Source organism: Haemorhous mexicanus, chromosome 4 (genome assembly GCF_027477595.1).
Source record: "Haemorhous mexicanus isolate bHaeMex1 chromosome 4, bHaeMex1.pri, whole genome shotgun sequence".
NCBI classification, from domain to species: domain Eukaryota; kingdom Metazoa; phylum Chordata; class Aves; order Passeriformes; family Fringillidae; genus Haemorhous; species Haemorhous mexicanus.
The window spans coordinates 59,036,768-59,048,194 of NC_082344.1; positions in this window are offsets into that span (position 1 = coordinate 59,036,768).

Genomic DNA, 11,427 nt, shown 5'->3' on the forward strand with positions numbered 1-11,427 from the left:
TGGTGCTTTGTTGAGCAAGAATCCAGTCTCTTTCCTGTGCAGCACACAGGTGAGTGTGGGTGTTCAGGTCTTGTCCTTTGCACTGTGGAACTCAGGTGGAGAAGTTACATCACTTATTTTGGTTTGTGAAAATATCCTGTTGGAGATGTTTCTATCTTCTAGCTGAATCAATATCATTATAAACCCTTGTTATTAGACAGAGATTAAATTTCAGCACAGCGTGGAATGTAGATGTGGATATTAAATATAAGCCCTCTCAAGGTTTTTAATCAGGAAAATCTGATCTCTTTACAGAATGACTTTAAATTAGAAATATACTCTGAGTTCCAGGACCCAGATCCATGTTCTACACTCAATTATTGCCTGAAATGGTTTACCCTAACAACTTAGGACACAACTTCAGCTATTATTTTTTTTTTCCATCCAGCTCGTCCACAGACAGGAAATTAAAAAAAAAATTCTAAACACTATTTATGCACAATCCATAGAAACAACGTTTTGCCTGCCTACTTAATAAAGTGGCACTGCTCCTGGAAGAGTGCTGAGACTCCTGACATCGATCTGACCTTTTGCAAATACTCAACAAATTAAATTTTGGGATTTAATTCACAGCAATAAAATGAAAATTTTACTTCATTTACAGGTACATGTTGAGACCCTCTACAAACATGCCCTGTGTGCTGAAACAGAAGGAACAAACTTAGCTGCTTTGGAATTTATGTGGAACAGTGACAGCAGAAAACATACTTGTGAAGTATTTTATACCATTTGAAAGCCTGGATCAATTATAGGCAATAGTTTAAAAATTGTTGTTTAAGTAAAAAAACCCTCCACATGTTAATAATATACTGGATGTGACTATTGCTGTCTATGTGATGTATTGCAGGACAGCCCATACCACAGCTCTGTGTGCTCTTTCAAAAGCAAATTCCTTTTCATAAATGCAGCTTCTCCAGCACCACTTATGTCACCTGAGTGACATAACAGGACATGCACTGCTCACCTGCTCTCACTGATTGGGTCTGAGGATAGTGGTTTCAGATGAAAGCCAAAAGCTATTTTCAACAATGCCTTAATCAGATCTCAGACCCCCATGGCCTCCAGCAGCTGCAGCTGAAAGGAGCAGAGTTTCTGATTGATTCCCTTCTCGTAACTGTCAGGGAGCACAATTTGGAGGTGATGAAATGAGGAAGGCAGGGGAAGATCCTGATGGAGTGGTGGCTGGGAGACAATCAGGGAAGGGTTGAAATGTGCCATTTCTCCAAGGCCCATCTGTGTGTGCGTCACTCGTCCCCTCCATTGCCCCCTCTACACCTATTTTCTTGTTATATCAACACAATATTTCTTTTGATCAGGCTCCCTACGCCACAAGCCTTATGTCAAATTCCAGCAAGAATTAGGAATTAAGCTTTTAAAATGCAATATAGCAATCCAGTCATTTTGTATTTTTCTGCCCTGGTCTCCTAGCACAGGAAATTTCAGCCCTTCTACATCTTAATGCCATTTTTCCTGATCTGTGCATTGCAGAAGTCATTCCTGGGTCCAAATGTTTCCTTTTCATTGTTAAAGAATCATGGCATCTTCCCAGTGGCTTTAATTGAGATGCTGATGTCATTGGAAAGGTATCTTCAGCAATAAATATGGGTGGAATAAACACACCAAAATAAAAACAGCCTAGGAAATTTTCTCATTTTAGCAGTAGTTTACAGGGGTTGTGGAGAAAAATCCTATCTACTACAAGCAGTATCCCGCTTAAAGCAAACTGTTTTCCAGATGTAGCAGACAAATGGCAAACCAATGAATTTCCAGGCGCATAATGTCCATAAATCTCAGAAGTTTTTATCTTCTTTCCCTTTCTCCCAAATCCCAGGGCTTCCCCCCTCCCCTTCTTTCTCTTATCTCTTTCAGCTGCATGACACCAACTGATTTTTCTTCAGCATGCTTCTCAGTCTCTAGGTTACTTTCCCAACACCACCAATTGCTAGATGATTTTTTTTCTCTTTGACAGGTTTATTTTCCTTCCCAGATTTACTTTCCCAGAAAGCACTCTCATCTTCATTTCCCCTATCATCTCTGGCTGACAGACTCCTGGAGCACATTTCTCCAAGCAATACATCCTGCCCACAACACAGCAGCTCTGCAATCCCTCCTACACTCCCACAGCTGAGCTTGCACAGAGGCTCTTGAACGCCGGCTCTCTAACAAGCAGGATGTGCCAGTTCAGGAAACAAAAGTGGAGCATTAATTACACCCTGATCCTCCTTTGATACTTCTGTCACTATTACTTGCAACCTCTATTATTAGGGCATGCTTTAATACTGATGCCTTACAATACTGCTAAATACAGGACTTGGTGAGAGGTCAAAGGAAAGGTATTTCAATATTGCCAGGGCAAAATACCTTAATGCCCTTAATGGAAAGCTGTATGTGGATTTGGAACTCCAGCCACTAAAGGTTTACACCCCTTTTATAAGTCATGGCCTCTTTTCCAATATCACCAAGCCCTTCTTGGCAAAGTGGAGATCTTGTCTGTGATCCCACCTGCTCCTGCAGCCCCTCCTGTTCCTCCTGCCTCTGAGCTCAAGAATGGTGCGACCCCAGAGCACCCACCATGGTTCCTCACAGCGCAGCCCCAGAGCACCCACCATGGTTCATCACAGTGCAGCCCCAGAGCACCCACCATGGTTCCTCACAGTGCAGCCCCAGAGCACCCACCATGGCTCATCACAGTGCAGCCCCAGAGCACCCACCATGGTTCATCACAGTGCTTTTCTGGCCTGGAATAGAGGACTTCAGGATCAATCAATACTGAAATGGCTGTTGAGCTAAAGTGAGGGTTTCTGGTGGTAAAAGATGCCTATTCTCAAAAGGAAAGTATAGAGATAAAATCTAATGGTTTTGAATTTGGTAAAGGTTTCTGTGAGAGCAGAGGCTGTAGCCTTTTTATTACAGCATCAGAGACAGAGCGGTAGAGAGTATAAAATGAAATTTTGGACTTTTGGTTGGGTTTTATTTGCCTGTAAAATGTTTTGCTCTTCACTTCAAATATAACACAGACCAACCAAATACCACTTCACTCAGATCTGCATGTAGGTCAGCAGTTTGTTCACCCTCTGGCCACAGTTTTCCAGTCAATTTTTCTATATGCATTATTAATTTCAGTTAAACAGCTTCAGCCTTTATGCACCATCCATCCAGCATGCACCCAGGTCTTCTCCCAGGGGTTATGTACAGCACAGTAATGTGTGCTTTTAACATGCCAGAATTTCTCTCTCAGTGTGAATAAAAACCTCAACTTCTAGAATTACCTGGTTTTATTTTTTCCTTCTGCAATGCTTGTTGGGCTGCCTTGGGTACCTCCTAAAGAAAAAAATGTAAAGGAAATCTTCATGAATTGTAAAACTCCTGTTTTGCTGCCTAATGGCAATTCATCCCTGCTAGGAGCTATTTGTCTGCATCTTCACAGATAACTATTTCATGAAGAGTTTTCTTGGCTTCCACTCCCAGTTGTGTCCAAAAAGCTGACTTTGAGCTAGCAAGATGTCAGTTGTTCCACTGTAAAGTGAGACAAGAACAAAGCAAATTCATTAGCATCAGCTGGTAGTAAACATCAAGTAGGAATCATCCCCTATGGGGTAAACACGAGTTAATTGATGTCCTGCAATTTTGACAGTTACTAAAATTTTAAAAAATATTTCCTGTTACAATAAAGAAATGCAACTTATATACAAAGTCTGATTTAATACAGTAGACAAAAATCACTGCATAGGTCCTTGAAAGTCATACAAACACCAGAATTATAAAACAGGCATGAAGAAAAGTCACATGCACAGAACCTAAATTCACAAGAAGGGAACTACTCACGTACTTTGCTTGCTGTCAGAGACAATTTTTTTATTATTATTGAATGGACATTGGCTCAGGGCCTTGTTATAAGAATATTTAGCAACTGCTAAGAGGCCTCATCCCTGACCAAGTGAAGAATGACACACAGAGGTGAAACCACAGGGGAAGCTTTGCTAAACAGATAACAATGCCCAAGAGAGAACTTTGCAGCCGGCTGGGAACATTGCATTGACTCCTACAAACCTGCTATGGTCCTTCTAACAACTGAGATGCTCAGGATCTCATAGCTAAACTGAAGGTAGGTGTGGAGCAACCAGAGATGCTCCTTGTTCTGCAACTGGCTCAAATCTCAGCCCATAGCCCTGTGGGGACATCTGGCAGTGTTGCTGTGGCTGGCTTACTGTTATTAAAAAGGAATATGAGGATGGCAATGTCATCTAAGATACTCTGTCTTTGGAGTTGTTTTTCCTGTTGGCATCCCAAAAGATGGTCCTGCCACATGCAAAAAGGAAAAAGAACACTACATGTATGGCACTGAAATTAATTCAGGAGTTGTTCCTCCCCTTCTTGTCCACCAGCCAACACAGAGCTCACCTCTGCTACCATTGCCATGGTGAGAGGCAGCCTCCAGGAGCATGATACTCCATCAGACAGAATAGCAGTGACAAAGGCTTCACAGAACTAAAAAAACAGTTGCAGTAAGAAGAAAAACAACTACCTAATGAAGCAAAGGATTATTTTAAAAGGAAACCAAAAAACCCCACAACCAAACCCCTCCCCAAACTGTGCTGTTTGCATTTAATAGTACCAGTAACTAACATTACACTAGAAAGAAGAGGTGCCTCTCTTGCCTCACCTCCAGCTCACTTTTCTAAAGCTCTTTTTCACCACAGAGCTTCTGTGTCCTCATTTTGAGGATGGCCAACAGCAGTCTGCTGTGCATCTTGGTGCTACCACCTGGCTTTGCTAGATAATAATTTTCAAACCCATGTGTCTGCTTAGGCTACAGTGCCTTGAGGGTTCAATTATTCTCCTAACTCTACCAAAAGTAACATTTCTAAATTAATATAAACTTACCAAAATGCAATTTTATAACTGATTCCTGTTGTGTCTGTGCTTCCTCCAAATGTAGTTTGAATAATGTTTTCTAATCTACTAACACATAAAAAAACTGAAGAACTTTGATATTATTTCCATGTGCTTGTGGGCTCAAATGCAGCCATCTGTGCAACTTCAGGCTCTCCTTGTGTGCCAAGAATTGTTATTTACTTACATTTGTCCTTGGTCCTCTCAGGAGGAACATTATTTGTGCAAGTGCTCTTGAGCACTGTGCTGTGTCTGTGAGAGCCTCCCCACCTGTGTGATCAGCTATCGTAGGTAGCAGGCGGGAGGGCTTTGAAGGAGGGACATTTGGGAACACCTGCTTTTTACTTACACCATCAAGTAAATTTACACCCACTCTTTTTTTTTTTTTTTTCAATTTTTAATACTGCAAAATTTCACATCTGGCTTGAGGTCCTTCTACTTTGCTTCATAGCTTTAACATCAATCTTCCTCTTTCACCTCCTATAACTGATGTCTAATTCCAACAATTCCCCTTTTCCTTGGGGAGTATCTCACACACAGGTCACCAACAAAACCACTGTTTTTTTGTATCCAGGAAACTAAAGCAATTTTTGCTTGCTTCTCCTGATGCATTGCAGTCAGCTTCATCAAATTTAAAAGGTTAATTTTATTAATATTTCAGGATTTCCATGTCTGCCTTGACAAATTACTGTTCACAATTGTTGGACCATCTTGCACTTTTTGGTTTCTTGCATTTGGGCCCTTCAGCTCTTTCTGTGGGGTGAAGTGAGATGTGATGACTAATTACCTGGTAGGAGCAGCCCACTGAAAATAAGGGGAGACAAATATATTTTCCAGATATCACTCTCTGCAATAAATTGCAAGGAAGGAGTGACAGCACATACTTATGCATCATTAAGGAGGGTGAAGGTTTGGGCAGCAAGGCAAGAGGAGATTAAAATTTTTAGCACCTGATGAAGCAGGAGGCCACTGAGTACATAGATGGCATCTGTGTTAGAGAGGAAATTAGCCTAAAATGCAGACATTTAAAGTCTTTTGGTGTGGGTGAGTGGATGAGGTAGTTTACACCTGCAGCAGAAATGTTCAGAAAGGAATAGCTCTATCTTGCAAGAAATGGTATAAATAAAGGTGCACAATACCTGAGGTGCTGATGATGATCTGGAAAACTTTTACACATTTATTAGCTACTTCTACTTCAAACTCAGACTAGGTCAGTGCCATGTAACCTGCTTGTTCCCAAACAGCAGCTCTGCAAACAATCTTGGGCTTACATTTGCAGATTCTATCACAAGTGTAAACTACTATATCCATAAAACACAACTCCCCCTTTACTCTCAGTGTCCAAGAAGAAATTGTGTATTTGTTTGCAAGTGTTTGTCTACACTAGTCACAAATACATCTGCCCAGAATCCTATTCTGGGCGTGTCCATCAGGATTTAATTATAGCCCAAAACACCCATCTGTGCTGAGGGTGGGGCTTGGAAGGCCACAGAAGCAGAGAGTCCATTGGACCAGTCAAGGTTCAGGCTTCGTCCGTTATTATTTTTCATGGCATTTTGAGCAGGCAGAACAGATTTAGTGCTGCAGCAAGGCAGTGGAGCATTTGTATCATTTACAAGGAAACAATTCTTTCACTTTTCTAATGAACTTTTAGCTCTGCCTCCAAGCTGAGACCCCTGCATATCTCCATTCAAAAGCTCAGCTGATGACCAGACCGACTTATTATTTAGGTGCCTTACCAAGTAGAGACCCAGCAGACCACTGGCTAATTCCTCATCCAACAATTGCCAGAGCAGGGGTTTTCCAGGCAGCAGCTGCAGCTTGAAGTTCAGTAGCCCCCATTTTCCCTTATACACAAATACACTTTTAGCCCTTGCATTTTTGCTTAAGGCCTGCCACATCCAGATCCTTACTGAGGACTTGCAAGTGCTAAAGGTAATGGTTCTTCAGCATCCTCAGTTAACATGAGTTTTCATTTGTGCACACAAAATAATTCGTATTTCTCCATCTCAGGAATATAATTCATTCCTTGAACAGTTCAACTCCAGCTGGGAAATTAAGAGAAGTGAGAGTTCTTCAGGAGCTTTCCTATTAAACTACCCAATAGAAAAATTTTTTATAAAGATAAGCCAGTCAGAGTTAATTTTTTTTTTTTTTTGGCAGGAAGAAAGCTCTTATTACCCAAGACAGAAATTCTGATTTAAGGTGAGAGAGAACCAGATTTTAGTCCTTTCTGCTTCAGAAAAGGGATTTGGCTCCATTCCAGGCAAGATGGACTCACTAAATGGTTAAGATGGAAGACAGACTTTACAGCCTCTGGTCTTATGCTTTATCAACATCTATAAACTATTCTTTATTAAAAAAACAAGGAAAGCATCTCTAGAGAAATATTATTTTAGTAAGATGCACCCCAACTTTGCATCTGAAGTCACTATCTTGACCAGAATTTTTTCTTTACCATTTTCCCCCTTTTTTTAAATTTTATTTTTAGACTGGCTCTCTCTGACCCTGGCAAAACACATCAAATTAGTTAAGATTAGATAAACTCAAGACAATTTCAACTTGGATGGGGCACATGCCTGAGTTTTTTTAGTAGGTATCTTGTATATGATTTGATATTTTATATTTGAGCCCTTGACAGTTTATCAAGAACAATGAACTGCTAGAGAATGATAATTTTTAACTCGGTTCTGGTACAGTCCAGCAGTACACTGAATTGTAATTATCATTAGTCTGTTATTTAATTTTTCCCATTTTACATCACCAGGATTTAGAACAAAATGATTCCTAAGTTCTGGTCACCAAGGCTACGTCTGGTACTCAACAGAGGGATTTCATGTGTGGATTTTTAACAGCCCATCCTCTTGTCCTACATGAATCACTCTCTCTCTATACATGTCTATACAATTGGAAGTTTTCAGTCACATATACAGAATAAACTGAAAAACAAGGTAAATATTGTTAGTGCCTATTCTAATACGACCAGCTGCAAAGAATTGGTTTAAACAAGTAAATGCAAGTACAGGTGAGAGAAAGAAGTTAGACTGTAGTATTTGTTAGATTGTAATGTGAATAATGTGCAACTGATTAATAAAGGTTTTTCAGATTCCAGCAGATGAATGGCAAAACTCTACCATATTTCATACCTGTATCCCTCAAGGTGGCTGAAGAGGGATATGCTGCAGAGATCTTTGTATCATTTTTAAAAGCTATGACATATTTCGATTTTCTCCTTGATGTGAAAACAACCCCATGTAGGTAGTAAGCCTAGTTTATTGTTGCACCATACTAAAATCCAGTGAGAGGAGATGAAATTCTTTGTTTTCTAATTTAACACATTTATCTTGGTAGCCAGCATCTATTTTCAACAAGTTTACCTGTAAGCTGACAGTAAAAAGATGTGCAAAAATAGAATTTTATAAAAACTTATTAATTCAAGCACTAGATCTGGAAGACATCCAGGGGATAAAGACACCCAGATCATAAGTTTTAGCATGAAACTCACTTGTTTCATGACAGCCAAGGTATCTGAAGGCAGAAATATAGACCAACAATAAAAATCAGATTAGGGTTTTTTTCTTTGAATAAATAGCACAAAATTATTATTAACCTGAAAAAGGAACCACTTGGTCAAAAGTGGAGCTGTATTTGAAAGTCTAAACACTCACCAATTGCATTTATCCTCCCAAAGTAAGGAATTGTCCTTATCAACATTATTTCTAAATTAAATGAAGAATAAACCATTTTTTTTCAGACCACAGTTTGATTTCCATATCTATTAAATCTCCAAGGTAAAACTGTTTACCAAAAAGTTGATTTAGAAGTGCAAAGCTTTCTGAATGTGTGAAACTGGGAAGATAACTCAACATCAGCCTCACGCCTGAGGTTACCACACCAAGCACAGTCCAAAAGGCAGATGGCTCCTTAAGCCCTGGAATGCTGTAAAAAGCAGTATGGAGCAGCAGCAGGACTCACAAGGAAGGTACAAAAGCCCAAAGAAAGATCAATCCATGTCAGATCCTTCAAGAATAGTTTAATTTTCTCAGATCTCTCTTCTGAAATTTGCAGTAACTGGTGAGTAATCGCCACAGCAGAGCCACAAGACATTTCCACTGGAACAAAATTAAACCAAACTCCTCCTTTGTTGAGAATGTTGTGCTAGCTGTCTATATGGTCAATGCACAAGATTTAACACCTTTTATGGCTTCATAAGGCATCCTGCTGTGCATTCCTGCAGACTGCCAGCCTGTGCCACCTTAGCAACCACACCTCACCACAATGCTGGAAATGACCAGGCTGCACCTCCTCTAAAAGCAGAGCCAGGGTAAAGGAACAACAGGACCACTCACTTCCTCTCCTAACAGCAGCAGGTGCTGTGCTACAAACTGCACTGACACCAAGATGCAACGCTGCAGCAGTTGTTTTGTCTGTACACCACTGAAGTGCTTGTTTTCTCATTCTGGCAAACTAAGAATTACCCAGAACTACACTAAACAGTGCAAAAAATTTAAAATTATTTCTTTCAAAGGCAAAGCATAGAAACACTTTGCCTTAGGACTAAGATGAGGACACTAAAAATCAGACATGCTACTTCCTAACCTAATGATTTCTTCCGTGTTAAAATCTAAGTCGCTCACATTTTTGGAAAAGTTGCAATTACATTTTTAAGGCAGTAAATTCAATCACTATGAATCCTCCACTGCCCTTCCCAATTTCCACAATGAAAAACTGTTGCCAATGAAAGAACTAAAACGGAATCTGAAGCACACCTAAGAGAGAACAAACAGCAACAAAGTAAAATAGGGCAAACAGGATACAAACCAACTATTTGCGTCTGGGTTTTTTGGTATGTGTATCTACACGGTGTTGCACAAGACATGCTTATGCAGATAAAGATGTATTTATAGCTAGCCCTGAACTAAACTCTGCAATTACACTGCACACACAGAACTATCATGCAGATACTTGGACACAGAGCAATGAAGTTGGAAGGCACTGCTGTCACATTTTATATGCATAATGACACTACCAACGTGGATCTCAGGATCACATCCCATTTCACAGCAGATACTTTGGCTGGATTTTAACAGATCATGTACAATTTTATTAAAATTATTAAAATCAAGAAGAAACATTAGAACAAACTGTCTCATAAAAAAAAAAAGAAAGGAAAAAAAACACCAAAACCAAAGTCCCCTAAACTCACTTGGAGATTTTAAGAACTATGTTTCTGTTTGTCACCAGCTAGTTATTAAAACAGGTAATTTTAAGACAGAAAACATAGTATGTATAGATCTGTGCTTCTATCTTTTATGTAACTATTGAGGTTATTCTCCAAACAGAACTATGAAGCTCTTGGAAGGATTCTGATGATATGGTCTGCAAGGCTGCAGCTTCTGTATCAAAATCCTTATTTTGATGGCCAACAGATGGCAATTTACTGAAATGTTGTAATGTACTGGTATAGCAATGAACAGATGAATGCAGTTGCTGTTAGGTGTAAATGCTGAAGGCTTCCAAGTCAAGTCACTCAGGAGAAGCTAAAGCAGAAAGATGAGATGGAGGTTGGGCACAGAAGTAGCTGCAATAGCACAAGGCCCCAGCTTGCCTGTGAACACACCCATTGGGATTCACAGAGGTGGAAATAGACAACTTTCACCAGTGAACAGATCAGCAAATAGAACGAGAAGACTGAAGGTTTAAATGAACATAGGTAAGGGAGCAACATGGCAGAAAATATAATTAAAATATAAATAAAAATCAAAGGGTTTCTAAAGTCAAAGAATTTACAACTTTAGACGGTTCTAAACTGTGCCCCCCTCAGCTAAAAACCTGTAGATCTTTAGGGCCAGGTCTGTAGATCCTTCCACTCCATGTATCTACAAGCAGGTCAAAGAACAAACATTTCTTTCTCCCCACCCCACAGTACAGCAATAGAAACAAAACCAAGAGATGGCAGTGTGTAGCCACAAAAGTTGGAGTTCACCTTACTTAAAACCAACTCCTCTCCTAAATTATGCAGCAAAATTTACACATTCTGAGAAAAACAAACATAATTAAGGATCTGGAAAAGTACACATGAAAAATAAGGGAACTCAAACCAGAACACAAAGGCAATAGCACACAGAACAGACAATATCCAACTTTTAACCATCCCTTTTCATGCTCAAAAGGAGATGCAGAACCTGAAAGATGTCAAGTTCAAAAGATTGATTAAATCTTTCTCAGACAGTAGTTAACTTGCAAGTTTGCTTCTACAAAGAATCAAGACTTTCTCAACTTCTCTCACTTTAGCATATGTCATTAAAGTCTATATTCAAAACAGAAGTATTTTTAAGTAATATGGGCTATAACACCTCATGCTTTTGATCTAACACTGAGCTTGTACTACTGGATATCAGAAATAAATATCCTTTACAGAAACACTCAGTTTTTTCCACCCTGCTCAGGACCATGCAACTCCATCCTAAACAGGGCCCTGTGAAAGGCCAACCG